This window comes from Physeter macrocephalus, chromosome 9 (genome assembly GCF_002837175.3).
Source record: "Physeter macrocephalus isolate SW-GA chromosome 9, ASM283717v5, whole genome shotgun sequence".
NCBI lineage: Eukaryota > Metazoa > Chordata > Mammalia > Artiodactyla > Physeteridae > Physeter > Physeter macrocephalus.
Window position 1 is genome coordinate 78,118,301 of NC_041222.1, and position 16,441 is coordinate 78,134,741.

Here is a 16,441-nt window from a genome sequence, read left to right on the forward strand (position 1 = left end):
TCCGAGGTCCTGGATCATCTTCACTATCATTATTCTGAATTCTTTTTCTAGAGAGTTGCCTATCTCCACTTCATTTAGTTGTTCTTCTTGGGTTTTATCTTGTTCCTTCATCTGGTACATAACCCTCTGCCTTTTCATCTTGTCTATCTTTCTGTGAATGTGGTTTTTGTTCCACAGGCTGCAGGATTGTAGTTCTTTTTGCTTCTGCTGTCTGCCTTCTGGTGGATGAGGCTATCTAAGAGGCTTGTGCAAGTTCCCTGATGGGAGGGACTTGTGGTAGGTAGAGCTGACTGTTGCTCTGGTGGACAGTGCTCAGTAAAACTTTAGTCTGCTTGACTGCTGATGGGTGGGGCTGGGTTCCCTCCCTGTTGGTTCTTTGGCCTGAGGCAACCCAACTTTGGAGCCTATGTGGAATCTTTGGTGGGCCTAATGGCGGACTCTGGGAGGGCTCACGCCAAGGAGTACTTCCTGGAACTTCTGCTGCCAGTGTACTTGTCCACACAGTGAGCCACGGGCACTGCCCACCTCTGCAGGCGACCCTCCAACACTAGTAGATAGGTCTGGTTCAGTGTCCCCTGGGGTCACTGCCCCTTCCCCTGGGTCCTGACGTGCACACTACTTTGTGTGTGCCCTCTAAGAGTGGAGTCTCTGTTTCCCCCAGTCCTATCAGAATTCTGCAATCAAATCCCACTAGCCTTCAAAGTCTGATTCTCTAGGAATTCTTCCTCCCTTTGCTGGACCCCCAGGTTGGGAATCTGACATGGGGCTCTGGGGCTGGGTTCCCTCCCTGTTGGTTCTTTGGCCTGAGGCAACCCAACTTTGGAGCCTATGTGGAATCTTTGGTGGGCCTAATGGCGGACTCTGGGAGGGCTCACGCCAAGGAGTACTTCCTGGAACTTCTGCTGCCAGTGTACTTGTCCACACAGTGAGCCACGGGCACTGCCCACCTCTGCAGGCGACCCTCCAACACTAGTAGATAGGTCTGGTTCAGTGTCCCCTGGGGTCACTGCCCCTTCCCCTGGGTCCTGACGTGCACACTACTTTGTGTGTGCCCTCTAAGAGTGGAGTCTCTGTTTCCCCCAGTCCTATCAGAATTCTGCAATCAAATCCCACTAGCCTTCAAAATCTGATTCTCTAGGAATTCTTCCTCCCTTTGCTGGACCCCCAGGTTGGGAATCTGACATGGGGCTCAGAACCTTCCCTCCAGTGGGTGGACTTCTGTTGTATAAGTGTTCTCCAGTCTGTGAGTCACCACCCAGCAGTTATGGGATTTGATTTTACTGTGATTGCACCCCTCCTACCATCTCATTGTGTCTTCTCCTTTTTCTTTGGATGTGGGGTATCTTTTTTGGTGAGTTCCAGTGTCTTCCTGTCAATGATTGTCCAGCAGCTAGTTGTGATTTTGGTGTTCTCGCAAGAGGGAGCGAGAGCATGTCCTTCTACTCTGCCTTCTTGGTTCCTAATCCCCTGGTTATTCATTTTAAATATAGCAGTGTGTACATGTCAATCCCAAACTCCCTATCCCTTCCCTCTACCCTTCCTACCCACCTAACCGTAAGTTTGCTCTCTAAGTCTGTGAGTCTGTTTCTGTTTTTTAAATAAGTTCATTTGTATCATTTGTCTTTAGATTCTGCATATAAGTGATATCATACGATATTTCTCTTTCTCTGTCTGACTTACTTCACTCAGTAGGAGAATCTCTAGGTCCATCCATGTTGCTGGCATTACTACATTCTTTTTAATGGCTGAGTAATATTCCATTGTATATATGTACCACATCTTCTTTATCCATTCCTCTGTCAATGGACATATAAGTTGTTTCCAAAAGTACATTTCTTGCTCACCACAAGCCCTGATGTAAGTTGGCAGGTGGTCTTCTACATCTGGTGAGTTGGAGATTCCCTTCAACTTGTGAGGTCATCATTTCAACAACTTACTTCCAGACTAGCCCCAGCAAAGGAAGGGAAAGATGAAAGAGATCCTTCGACTTTCAAGTGCCTTGGAATATAAATGACGCATTACTTGCTGTCACAGTCCTATGTGCCAGTTGCAATCATGTGGCCCTGACCCAACAATAGGGGAGTACGGGAGATGCAGGGACCCCATGAATATTCATTGAACACTACAGGTCTCTGCTGACCTTGAATTTTAGGAAACAATGAGGTATAAATTAAAAGCCAATGCAATACTTTCCATATTTGGCTGTCTAGACTTCATCACCTCTAATACTGCAAGGGATTTTGTGGGCAAAATTTTTGATGGTAAAACAAGTTTGGGAAATGCTGTGTACTATATTTAACTCATTGAATTTACAATGTGCAATTATTTATTAAAGGTTTTGAAAAGTTCCACATTAAAGAAACCTGTTAAATTAGAATAGGCAAGATATCACAGAGAGAGGTCTGTTTATTTATTTATTTATTTGATGAATATTTTTTGAATATCATTATTTGCCAGGTGTTGAGCTAGATTTCTGGGGGAAATTATATGAAAAAGATCTTTTCCTTGTTTACAAGAAGATTAATTCTGGGAGAGGAATATAAAGCAATTCCCTATGCGTGGTCACATTACAATAATGGATAAATATTTTACATATTCATCAATGGGTATCTATATCTTTTTAGGCCAAAGAAAATTGTCTTGAGGTTCATTTGAGCATAGTTGGGGTGATATTTTACAGCATTTTCATCCTATTGTAGGCAGGCAATTTAAAAAAATACATTATTTTTTACAGCAATTTTATGTTTACAGTAAAATTGAGCAGAAGGTACAGAGACTTCCCATATACCCCTAAGTCAGACATTTTCGAAATATTATGACACCAGTTTACTTTCTGCATAGTTGACAATTTTCCTTAGTAGTAGACACTATAAAACAATTATTTTATCAAGACAAAATATCATAGATGTCAAGTTAATAACAAAATATACTAATGTGACTCTTACATTTTTAATTAGAAATGGTGCATTCTTATGTTAAAAATATTAAATAAGCCAAACAGAGTATATATAAATGTTAAGACTTTTGCCTACAGCCTTTAATCTAAGACCTCTAATCTCTTTTTCCAGAAGTAACTATTATTTCCTTTATTTTTCTGTATTCATATATTTACATGCCTACACACACATATACCGGCCCTCTGGATCTGAAGGTTCCATAGCCGACGGTTCTGCATCTGTGGATTCAACCAACCATGAATGGAAAATATTCAGAAAAAAAATTCCAGGAAGTTCCAATAAGCAAAACTTGAACTTGACATACACTGGCAACTATTTACATAGCACTTACATTGTATTTACAACTATTTACATAGCATTTACATCGTATTAGGTATTATAAGTAATCTAGAGATGATTTATAGTATATAGGAGGATGTACATTGGTTATATTCAAATACTATACCATTAGATATGTATAAGGGACTTGAGCATTCATGGATTTTGATATTCGAGGAGGTTCTGGAACCAATCTCCCTCAGATACCAAAGGACGATTATATATATGCCTTTTTAAAACATAAATGATAACCTATGAAAAGTACATAGGTATGAAAAGTATGAAAAGTATGTTGTATTTTTTTTTAAATTAAAAACATATCTAGAATTCCATTCCATGCACACACACATGCACGTGCACACACACACACACACCCCCACACACTGTTTGGATGTACCATGTTTCATGTAGCTAGCACCCTAATGATGATCATTTAAGTCAAAATGGTTTTTAAAGTTTATTTATTTATTTATTTATTATTTTTATTTATTTTTTAAAAAATAAATTTATTTATTTATTTATTTTGGGCTGCATTGGGTCTTCGTTGCTGCGCATGGGCTTTCTCTAGTTGTGGCAAGTGGGGGCTACTCTTCATTGTGGAGCACGGGCCCTAGGCACGCGGGCTTCAGTAGTTGTGGCACATGGGCTCAGTACTTGTGGCTTGCAGGCTCTAGAGCGCAGGCTCAGTAGTTGTGGCGCACAGGCTTAGTTGTTCTGTGGCATGTGGGATCTTCCCGGACCCGGGCTCGAACCTGTGTCCCCTGCATTAGCAGGCAGATTCTTAACCACTGTGCCACCAGGGAAGTCCAAAAGTTTATTTTTTTAAATGTTATGTTTTTGAAATGAAAGAAAAGCAACCAAAGTAAACTAATGCATCCTTAAAATGTGGTTCTTGTGAGACATTTTAATATCCAAGTGGGTTTTTTTTTAAAGTACACTGTTTTGCATTTTTAACATAAAATGATATATCTATGTTCACTCCACACACTTAAGTGTGTGTTTGTATGTGTTTTATGTGCAACTTAAAATGTGGTTTTTTTTTTTTGAAGAACATTAACTGATTTAGGTGTTAGATACCCTAGAAGATAGCATTCAAGATTCATGTTTTTAAATTCATAGAAATATACCCTTGAACATAACATGGGTATAAAGTGATGCATAGAAAAACTATTGATGATAATTCCATAATCTTTGAGGAATTTTACAAAGATGTTAACTTTAAGTTATCCCATCTAAAAATGTTAATGCTTTCTGGGTTGTGATGAAAACATGTAGAACTGAGAACATAGAAATTTAGGCAAGAGTGTTAATAAGTTTCCCCTTGGGGCTTCCCTGGTGGCGCAGTGGTTGAGAGTCCGCCTGCCGATACAGGGCATATGGGTTCGTGCCCCGGTCCGGGAAGATCCCACATGCCGTGGAGCGGCTGGGCCCGTGAGCCATGGCCGCTGAGCCTGCGCGTCCGGAGCCTGTGCTCTGCAACGGGAGAGGCCACAACAGTGAGAGGCCCGCGTATCGCAAAAAAAACCCCAACAACAACAACAACAACAAAAGTTTCCCCTTGGATATTCAATGTAAATAGGAAAAGGGACTGACAAGAGTAATTTGGTACTTTTTCTCTCTCCTCTAATAAGACAGCTGCCAGGAAACAGGGAGGAAGGACTGGGGCCAGAGATCTTCCACCTGCCACAGCAGTGAGCAATCACTCCATCTTCAAAGTGATTTACAAACATTAATGAACCTTCCCAACAGGCATATAGGGCAGGGAGGTTTTAATTACCCTGTTTTACAAATGGGAGATGGAGACACAAATAGGTTAAGTGCTTTGCTGCAGGCACGCCGTGATTCCTCTGGTTAGAGTGCAGGAGGGCTTGCCTTCATCGGCTCCCCTCACACCCAGCCCCAGCCCTGCAGACACCAGCGCTATCCTGAGAAAAACACAGCCAGGTCTCCACTAGGATGGAGAGGGAGAGAAGTAGGGCCCCGCGAGGTAATTCAATGGCTCTGTGTAGATATTCTCATTTGTTGTCTAAGGGCAAGGACTGAAAATGCCTTTCCACAGCGATATGCACCCAGTGGGCATTCGACAAGAACCTGCTGGTAATCACGGTGGATCTCCCAGATCAGAAAGGCAACAGTCTTTTCCCTCAACTATGTAGATAATTGTCCAATTTGACTTTTCCAAAGACTTGGCAGAATCTAGATTTCAAGCTAAAACAAAGGTTATCGCTCATCAGCTGGTGGTTAACTCTTTCCCAGAAAGCTGCTTTAACGTGTAAGGCAGAGTTGACAAAACTGCATGACAAACATAAAATGATGTGTAGACTGGCAAGCTGGGAATGAGTCATCGAGCCTATCTTGCTACTGTCCTAATCCTGTCACATTCAGATGTAGTAGTGGTTAATATTGCTGGAATTCTGAAGTTGACAAAATATGTAAGGGAAAGTGTAAAGAGAAACTTTTAAAATAAATACAATTTGTACATTCATTTGCTATTGGTTAGGCATAGAGTAAGTTTTGGGAAGGATAATAATCAGAGAGTGAGTAAAATTTTTAGGAACAGTGCTTTATTATAGCTCAAGAACTGATGAACAACTTCAGACCACCTTTGTATAATCTACATCCATGAGAATGGCAAGTGGGCAAGCTGACAGAGGACACACATGCCGCTTATGGAGAAGGCCTACACAAGCTCTTAGATGATCTATACATATATTGGACAATATACATATACATATGCATATGCATACGCATATACATAACGCACACAGATGCACACACACACATATATGAGGGATACCTTTTTCATGTATAAGTGTATATAAGGAAATAAATACATAGAGCATACATTTAGTCCATTATACATTTTTCAAATAGAAGTTGAAGATGGTTTCAGGGAACTGAGTAGGGTAAAAGGACGAGTCAGTGTTTCTCACACTCAAGTCTTTGTGTTCTGAGAAATTTTTTAATTCTGTATTTTTTTTTATTTTTTATTTATTTTTTTTTTTTGTGGTATGCGGGCCTCCCTCTCCTGTGGCCTCTCCCGTTGCGGAGCACAGGCTCCGGACGCGCAGGCTCAGCGGCCATGGCTCACGGGCCCAGCCGCTCCGCGGCATGTGGGATTTTCCCAGACCGGGGCGCGAACCCGGTTCCCCTGCATCGGCAGGCGGACGCGCAACCACTGCGCCACCAGGGAAGCCCCCCAGTCCATTATACATTTTACACACGTGTGTGTTTTAGTTATTTGTGCAAATGTCCTAATAATAAGGAAAGCTCCTTGAATCTGCAGGGACCATGCTTTTTTCATCTTTTTCACCCTACCCAAGACTGAGCAGTTTTTTCTTTTTCATATGTCAAATAACGTCCAAGTATGTGTGAATAAAGATGTAGTCTCAGCTCTCCAAAGACTTAAAGCTCTGAAACACCATTCAGGATTGGCTTGATCTTTCAGAGCCTGCTACCCAGGAAATAAATCTAGAAGTCTCTCTTTGAAAGGGCTTTCTAAAAGACCCTGATACAATTACTCTTTTTCTAGAGATAGGGCCCAAAGATAAAGGTCAAAGTTTGTAATTTAAATGTCTTCATTACTGTCATATTATATTTTCCTTATAACAATGAACTATGAATTAACTAGTGTTAAGAAAAATTAGGAGCTACTGCAGAAGATGATAACAAAATACTAAAGTGATTATTTCTTTATACCATCTATATTTTGGGGGAGTTTAGTATTTCAATAAATTTCAATTGACTCTGCTTTTTTTTTTCTCTTTCCCTGAACTCTTAACCCAGTGAGTAACCTTCAGTGTTTATCCAAATTTTCCTCTTCTCTTGAAGTGTTCTTGTTAAGTTTGCAGATGTTGAAACTGCATTTCAAAAAGGCACACAACCCTAGCTTTTTAAAATTTAAAAAATCAAAACCAAACAAAACCACAATGTTGAAAATGCATTCCTCTTGTATTTGTTTATATAGATAACTCGGAAAGTTCCTTTAAGAAGAAATTCCACTGAAATTTATTCATCTTTTGCAGTTTGATTTCAATGAAAAAATCTTGCTGCTTTTTCCTTGCTGGTTGTGGTACTGCCCCAGCATTGGGTTGCTTTTTCTCTCCGGTGGCCAGCTTCTTTTGGTTATGGCTCCTGGTTGATTGTTGGCTGTGGTGCTGATACCCAATTGATTATTTTGTCTCTAGCCCTTGGTCCCGGGTGTTCTTTCAGGCAGCCCAGGCCCGTTCTGCACTGGTGGTGCTCATCCACCTGTGGGTAGATCAGTTCCATCTGTCCTTGGCCCTCTTTGAACAGTGGCTCTCTTCAGAGCTGTAAATGCCTAGGTCCATGAGCTAATCCAGTCTCCTTGGTTGATAGAATCTATGACAGGATCACAAGCTGCAGGGTCATAAACATCATTTGGGCGCTAATAAATTTCAAGCTTTGAAAGGAGGTGTTTATGTCTAGCAAGAGATACTGTTTGCAGAAGGGACTTTCTTAGGGCGTCTGTAATTTGTTTGGTAGCAGTGACACCTTGGGGGCCTGGCAAGAGAATTTCTTTCAGGTCTCAGGTAAGGGAGAGAGCGTCATGTGGTAGCAGGAGCCCTGGGACTGCCCAATGGACTCTCCCATCCCAGCCTGCCCCTCCTCTGACACTTTGTTCTTTGTGCAATTATTTTCACAATCCATCTTTTGTAGCTGACTCTCTTCATCTGCGAAAGAATAGCGATGGAGCCTTTAATCTTCCTGGAAAAGGGGTGTTAATTCTTATTACATTCTTCAGCCCCTTTTGGTCTCGTCACTTGCATCCTTTCCTACTTGTGTGATAGAATTTTGGAACTTTGATGTTGCAGTTCAAGGTCTTGGGTTGGATTACAGAATAAAATATGTAGAATTTTGTTCTTTAGATGTCTTTAAAAATAGGATGCATTCCTATTTCAGTTGGTGTGTGTGGTGTGGTTGCATGTATTCCACTGGCTGTTCACACAGGATTGAATTGATCAGTCAGGATTGATGGATGATGTTTAACTCATTCAGGACTCTTCGGCAATGCTGGAGATACAAAGGGAAGAGAAGGCATGGATTTGCAGTCTCGCTGGGAAGGAAAGAAGTAGGCGAATGAAAAAAGGAGTAAGTGAGCCTGTGGTTGATGGGTGTGTGGTCCACCCCCTTTCCTCACCAGCCTCAGAAGCCTGGCTGGCCATTGGTGTGGCTGTTTCTTTCAGGCTTGAGGGGACATGAGGGCACTCGGCCTGGTTTCATCTGGCCGTCAGGATTTCAATTTTTGTGCTACTTTGGTTGACTGCTTTACGAGGATGAGACTATACTAACAGAAGGCGGTTTAGTGCTTTCACAGCTCCCAGAGATGGTGGTATGGTTTGATTAGTAGTGAGCGGTTAGCTGGTTTGAGGTGCTTCTGGGTTTTGTCTCTCCCTTGCTGACCTTCTCATTCTGGTGCAACTGCCCTTCCTCTAGAGACTTCTGTTAGGGACATGTTCCATGTTGGAAGGGCTGCTAGGTTAATATATGAGTGCAAAATTAGACCTTTAGAGGGTAAAACATTTGACTGTCATAATGAGTTTTGTTACTAGGGAGTGAAAAGTCAGTCTGTGTCAGTCCTCGGTGGGGGGTTCACCACAGGGCGTGGTGGATTTACTTCTTTATTTTTAAAGATGAGAGACCATATAGCTGCCACCAGCATAAGGTTCCCTACCAGGGAGAAGTGCTTGGGTGGACTCCAGCTTCTGCCTTCAACTTCTGCCCTAACTCCTAAATCACCCCACCCCGCAACCTTTATAAAATATGTACCTGACACCCTGATGGATGGATGCATCTCTGTGTAGGTCCTGTGGGTAACGAGTCTGCAGCTGATTAAATCACAGGTTTCCCATATCATTCTTATGAGTTCTGTGGCACAGTTCCTCAAGCTGACAGCAGTACAATAGCACCTTTTGAACTGTTCCTGGTTTCATGCCAGAAAACTTATCTTTTAACGGTTTTGCCCCACCTCCCAACTCCTAGGACAAGTAGAGAAAGGAAGGAGTATGTTTTGAAAGAAATTCCAAGCTTCTATTGTGTGTTTTCCCACTTTGTAGTCCATTTTGTCACTGATAAAAAATATGATGGAAAACAGCAGAAGAGATTGTTTTAGAATGTTTATGCAAAATCCAAGTTCATCATGTTTGAACACTTCCGTTGAACGCCTACATACACCAGGTACCCTGCTAGGTGCTGGAGATAGCAGGTAGGCAAACATTGTTTTGTCATTAGCATTTTTTTTTCAATTTTGGTGATCTAAATTGCATATCATGATTATGAACTGGGTGAGTAAATGTTTGTTTTTTTCTGTTTTTCTTTGAAGAAGATCCCACACTAAAAAGTAAAGAGAAATAATATATTTTCCCTTCTATTTTCCATAACCCAGATAGATACTGCCCCATGAAAACTCATCTCTGTACGATTTTCTTGAGAACCCTGTCAATGTAGCAGTATATTTTCTTATGAGGAATCATGAAAGAAATTTCTCTCAGGATTCACCACCCTGAATAACTGGACTCTTCACAAGTGATTGCTTTTCTGTAACCTTGTGTGCACAGTGAAATCTGACACTGTTGTTTCTCTCTTTGCAGAGACATTGGACCACTGAAGCTAGGCTGACACCGGGATGTCATAGCATACAATTTCCCCCTACTAATCCTATTTCTAACTTCATTTATTTATCCTCCCCCATTTGCATTCTGTTGGATTTACTCACTTATTTTAATCTTATAGAACAATTTACATACATTTTAATAAATCAAGTTCTTTTTGGAATGAGGTGGAGTATCCATAAATACACCCAGAAAAAAGAAAATAGTTATGCCTAAGACAAATTTCACGCCAGGTACATTTATGTTCAAAATTTTCTGGAGGTTTTGAGTTTATGTAGACAGCTTTCATGTTCTTCAGGTGCCCAAGTAAAGAATTCGTATACTTCCAGAGAGTTTTATAGTCAAGGTGGACCATAGGGCTTCTCTGGTGGCTTAGTGGTTAAGAATCCACCTGCCAATGCAGGGGACACGGGTTTGAGCCCTGGTCCTGGAAGATCCCACACGCCACGGAGCAACTAAGCCTGTGCGCCACAACTGCTGAGCCTGCACTCTAGAGCCTGCAAGCCACAACTACTGAGCACGTGAGCCACAGCTACTGAAGCCCATGCCTAGAGCCCGTGCTCCACAACAAGGGAAGCCACCACAATGAGAAGCCTGCACACTGCAACAAACAGCAGCCCCTGCTCGTTGCAACAAGAGAAAGCCCATGCGCATCAACGAAGACCCAATGCAGCCCAAAATAAATAAGTTAAATAAATAAATTTTTAAAAAAGATGGACCATAAATATATCTAGTTTATTTTTTAGAATATTTTCATTTACTCTTGTTTGCATATATGCATATAAAATAAGAATAATTTTTCCCATTTCATATTATGAAAATAATACAAGCTCATGTTAAAAAATTTCACAAAGCATATAAGTTGAAATTAAGTCTTTTTCCCTCGTTAGTTCTCTAAATTTTACTCCCTTTTGTGTAACATTATAGACTTTTCTATGTACTTATAAGGATATATATGTATCTATGTACTTTGATGTTACCTCAATGGATTATACTCTTCTGTGAAGTAGGCTTTTGTCAGTTGACAAAATATGGAAACTTTTTTCAGGGCAGTATAAATAGATCTCTTTTATTCTTATTAAACTGGTTTATTATTCCATTGTATGAATACTTCATACTTTATTTGACTAGTCTCCTAATAGCGGGCACTTAGGACTCTTTCCCCTTTTACGCAAGCAAACGTTGCTGCCAAAAATGTCCTTGTTCGTATAATTTTTTACACATCTGTAGGAAAATTACATATCTGGAAATATAGTTGCTGGATATGTGCATTAAAATTTGTGATAGCGATTGCCAAATGGCTCTCTGAAATAGTATTCTCCAAAAAACATTGTTTTATTCCCTCATCCCAAACAAGACTAGATATAATCAAACTTTTTTCTTATATGCAAAAATGACTTTTATGTCTGTTTTAATATGAATCTTATTATGAATGAGTTTAAGCCCCTTCATTTATTAACTGCCTCTCTGGGTTTCTTTTTCCGGTCTATAGCTTTTGGATCTCTGCACATTTTTCCCTCACTGGATTGTTCAGATTTTTCTTATTATAAAAAATATTCTTTATATTAATTTTCTGTCTGTCACAGTACGTTGCAATTAAAAAAATATTGTGGTTGATCATCTGCTTTGTTCCTTTTGCTGTATGTAGATATACATATATATCTTTCCATACTGATTTTCTTTTTTGTAGTTGAACTTATCAATATTTCTGTCATGGAGCTTTTTCCATCATGCTTTGATATCCTCAACCAATTTTACGCATATCTAGTTATGCTTCTCTGGTACTTTTTATGGTTTAATTTTTTTAAGCTTAAGTCTTTGACCCATTTAGAATTAACTTGATTCAAGAAGTGCTGTATAATTGAGTGCTGTTTGTTTTTTCTGCCTAGCCAGTTTCCCCAATACCATGTTTTACTCACTGATTTGAAATGCCACCTTCATCTTTTCTGGGGGCTCTTTAGTGTATCCCATTGATCTGTCTCTGTATCATTGGCTCTAGTCCTGGAAAGGTTTACTTTTTTTAGTTTTAAAATGTATCCAACTATGAGCAGGTTGTTTGAGTCAAGTTATTTGCCTGTGCTTGGAGTTCCCATGGGACTCAGGGGAGCCTGGTAGCATGGGAAGTGGGCTGAAATCGCTATAAACACAACCTATTGGAGCAACCAACTAATATTCCACTACTATCATATGTTTATTTTACACTTGGAAAAGTGCTTTCGTATGACTATCTCATTAATCCTAACAACAGTCTTGTAAGGTGGAGGTTGCTATTCCTGTTTTTGGAAAGTGACTTTCATAGAGGTTCTGGGGTTCGGCCAGCATCATACAGCTCCCACGTGGCACAGCCAGGACTCCTGCCCCGGCTTCTCGGTGCGCTTTCCCCAAAGCACAGCTGCCCCATTTCCAGGGCTAATATGGGAACTTCGCTCAAGGTTAGCTCTACCCTTTGGAAACACACCTTTAGTAGCTGACTGCAGGCTGGCCAGCACTGAGAGCCTGCTCCCGTGGCTTTTGTCTGCAGCTCCTCCAGCAAGAGGTTGGCAGAAGTGGGGAGGTCATTGCCGATTGTCCGCTCTCTGAGAGAGATCATCCACTCTCTGCTGGTTTTTTTTTTTTTCTCTTTTTTTTTCAGAAGAAAGCTTTTCTATAACACTCAAAATTCTTGGAGCAGATATTTATCAGCACCCTCTGTGATAGCAAAGTATTTTTCAGCAGAGAAAAAGTCAGTTTGACAAATCAACATGCTGCATAATTAAAGGATTAGCATCGTTTCTCCCGAAATTAAATTAGGAGCGGAGGACTTTTGTGCTAACTTGTTTATGGTAAAATTATTTGCTGTCATTTTGCAGGGAATAACTCTCAAACCATGAGATAGTGTCAGTTTTGAAATTTTTAACATCAGAGGCAAGTGGGAAATGACATTTACACAATGTGACCGATGGCACATACCTGAATTGTCTCCAGCTTGTCAAATCCAGTCGCTTCCCCTTTCATGAGTGAAGGTGAATACTTCCTTACCCCTCTCTTATTTGTTTTTCCCTGGAGAGAAAATTTTTTATCTTCCAGTGTAGTCTGGAAGCAATCTAAATTTTGTGCAGATCGGATGATTGCTCTTATTGGGTGATTCAATCTCTTTCTCTGACCCAGGCCACAGTGACTGAAAAGGGGCTTGGAGAAAACTGATTGGAGGGGTTTGAGAGGATAAGACTTGGATAAAGGTTGTGCTGAAGACTAGTTTTTTCCCCGTGAATCAGATTTTTATTTGTTTAATGAGGTCTGAACAAACATCTGCTACTGTGACTAACTTTATTTCCATGTGTTTGCTTATTTGTCAGTTTTCAAAAAGTACTCAAAGTAATTTAACCTCTTTGGGATCCAATGATGTGAAAGCAGAGGGTGGGGGGAACAAAGGAAAAAAAAACATGTTTAGAAATTAAAAAAAACTTTAAACAGGAAAAATAAATCTTCTTTGATATATCTAGAGACAGTGGACCCTCCCTATCCTTTACCTAATCATTTTCAGGAAGTTTTAGAAACTTAATGGGGAAAGGGGGAAGGCATTAGTAAGAGAAGACTAGTTTTATCAAGTTATAAAAGCCTGTTCCTTCTGTCTGTCTGCTGCTTTCTTTTATTGAAGGTGTTTCTTGTTTCCAGGGAAGCAGAGCTCATTTGGCTGGAATGTTCCGGGCATTTGCTTTGAGACCTTTGGTGCAGGGGAGATGTTGTCTTCAGCAGACTCTCTGACGGAGTCAGATGCCGGTGCGTTGGTGCTTGGTGAAGCCGTACGCCTCGCCGTGACCCCAGAGAAGCACTTTAAGTCTCAGATGCAGCAGGAAGAGCTGAGCCAGGACTTGGTACCAGCGTTGGGCCCCAAAGTCCACAGATGCTGCCTCTCAAGTGTGGTACTCAAAGTGGGATTTTGAAAGATAGTAGAATTATTTTAAGCTCAGATTAAAGTCAGGGGGTAGTGATCATTGCATGGGAAGGAAAAAGCATGAGACAGATGGTGAAGGCAGGAAAGTTAGAGCCATCTTTGGGATGGAGGGAGAGATGTTGGAGGAGCCAGGCTGGGTTGGAGGGGCAGTAGCAGGCGCTCTCCCTGCCTTGTGTCACTTCCCTGTGGTCCTCCTGTGATTTGGGTGCCTCTGTGGTGCATGGTCACCTGCATGCTGGCCGCACCCCGGTCATGTGCATGCCTCAGGGCCTCTCTTGCTCTGTCTCAGGGCTTCCTCCTATGTCCAGGAGAGCACTTGCCTGCCTGCCGGAGCATCTCAGCCCACGTGCAGCCCCAGCCAAGAGGGATGAGTTGGTGGACAAATGCTCTGGCAGCTCGGACGCGTGGTCTATGCAGTTCCTCGGAGGGTTGAGTCTGGTGCTCACAGAGGCAAACGATGTGATAACACTGTTTAACTCTTCCTCTCCTTCATTGCTGCTTCTTGGGTTCATCTCTCAAGAAGTTGCTTGCATGTGAATTACGAGCTTAGAGGAAAAGACTGAAGGGTACACGGTTGTAAGCATGATTACTTGGTGCAGAGTAGGGGAGAAAAGTTGTGGCATATGGGTGAGGGAGGAAGGCATGAGGGCGAGCAGGCATAAAATATACTGGAAAAAAAACCCCCAACCTCCTTGAACACAACATGCCAGGTTCTTTGATAGATAATCTGTAAGGAAAAGAAGCGGGGAAACTATGACAGGAAGAAATGAAGAATTTTTTTTTTAAATGGGCAAAACTAAGCTATACTGTCTAGGATTTCGCAGTTGGGTGATAAGACCGTAAAGAAACACAAAGAAGAGATTATTAACAAAGTCCAGATAGTGTTTTTTTTTAAAAAAGGAGACAGGTAGTGGCTATAATGGAGCATTTGACAGAGGTTTCTAGGGTGGCTGCAAAGTTCTGTTTCTTGACCTGGGCGGTGGTTATAATAATTCATTGAAATGTACATTTGGTTTGAATAGTTTTCTGCATTTGTATTATATTTTACTTTGCAATGAAAAGGTTATAAACCCTGGTAGGTATGATACAATCAATCTGTGCATTTATGCAAAATTATACGTGTGTGTATAAAAACACACACACAAATAAAAACAGCAGCTGCTAGTTTGTCCCTCCCCCCGCTTAGGTGGTTGAGATGAACAGATACACACTACTATATATAAAATAGATAACCAACATGGACCTACTGTATAGCACAGGGAACTCTACTCAATAGTTTGTAATAACCTATAAAGGAAAAGAATCGCAAAAAGAATCTATATATATGTATATGTTTCTATATAGCTGAATCACTGTGCTGGACACCTAAAACTAGCATGATATTGTAAAATCAACTACACTTCAATTAAAAAAAAACTGACGGGTATATAAAATTACCCCTGACAGCTAAAGAGAATGTTCCAGAATTAGGTTGAGGACTCTCCCTTTCCAAATCCTTGTTGCCTCAAAGCATCAGGCTGGGCAGCTTTCCTACCTAATTTTGTTCAGACAGATGAAGGCAGGAAGGATTAGTTTTGATCATGCTGGCTAGATGTGTGAGTAACATCCTGCCTGGTAATTATTTTTGACATTTGACAGTTCTAGGTACAACCTTTTGCAGCTCTGAAATATGTTGGCAGTGCATTTATTTTTGAAGGGTTCATACTTTCCTATAAGGAACCAAGTATCCGCAGGATACTTCTTTGGGTGTCTTGGTTCAAATTAAGCTAGAGGGTTTTGGAGAGTCACAAATCCAGAGGGAAGCTTGGAGTTTCAGGAAAGAACTCATCACTGAGCAACCACTACCACCACAACAAAAGTGTGCCTTTTTAAAAATTCTTTTTGAAAGCTGGTCCCTGTGTATAGAACTGGACTTACAATCTTTCAGAGTAGATACCAGGTGAATCTGTGTTCCCAGGTATCTCCCCTACCTGTCTGCCTCACTGCTGAAATTCTAATTCTTTTAGATTGTTTCTTTGGCCGGTGAGTTTAAAAATGCAAATATCCCTAGGAGAAGCAGCCAGGTTAAGATTTTATGAGACATTAATGCTATGGTGGAAAGAATGCATGGAGAAAAGGGATTCTGAATTGGGGAGAAGAGGGAAGGAACATTGTAAAGGACAGAGAACTGCTCAGAAGAAAAATGCCTGGAGTTTTTCAAAAGCAGGCAATGAAAAGGCACTGAGTATCCACAGTGACACTTATGGAGATTTAATCAATCAAATTCTTTTGGTTTCAAGTGACAGAAAACCCAACCCAATTAGTCTTAAGGAAAGAAAGGGAATCCACTGGCTCACATAATTTAAAAGTCTCATGGTAGATTTTTGGGTGGGGTTTGAGGCATGGCCTGATCCAGGGGTACAAACAATACTTTGAAAACTTGTTCTTCTCTGCTCTTGGACCTGCTTTCCTCTCTTTTGAATTCCCTCTCAGCAGGCCCTCTGCTCCTGTCACCTCCCAAGTATAGTGTAAAAGGTTCTTCCTTGTTCTGATCACTCAGCAAAAATTGTGGGATTAGCTCTAGTTGGCTCTGATTGGCCACACACTTACGTGTATATCTG

The 16,441-nt window shown here is 41.0% G+C and overlaps 1 long non-coding RNA gene across 2 annotated transcripts in view; it reads left to right on the forward strand.

Moving 5' to 3' along the window:
* The window catches only part of LOC102976472 (uncharacterized), a 127,814-nt gene extending 116,338 nt beyond the window's left edge, over positions 1–11,476 (forward strand). Inside the window, exons 4-5 of one of the 2 annotated variants that reach the window (XR_003681298.2) lie at positions 8,295–8,387; positions 9,887–11,476. This is a non-coding gene — a long non-coding RNA (uncharacterized lncRNA). The remainder of the gene's footprint in view (positions 1–8,294; positions 8,388–9,886) is intronic. The other variant, XR_002893226.3, reaches the window with a different exon arrangement.
* Positions 11,477–16,441: the final 4,965 nt, after the last annotated feature.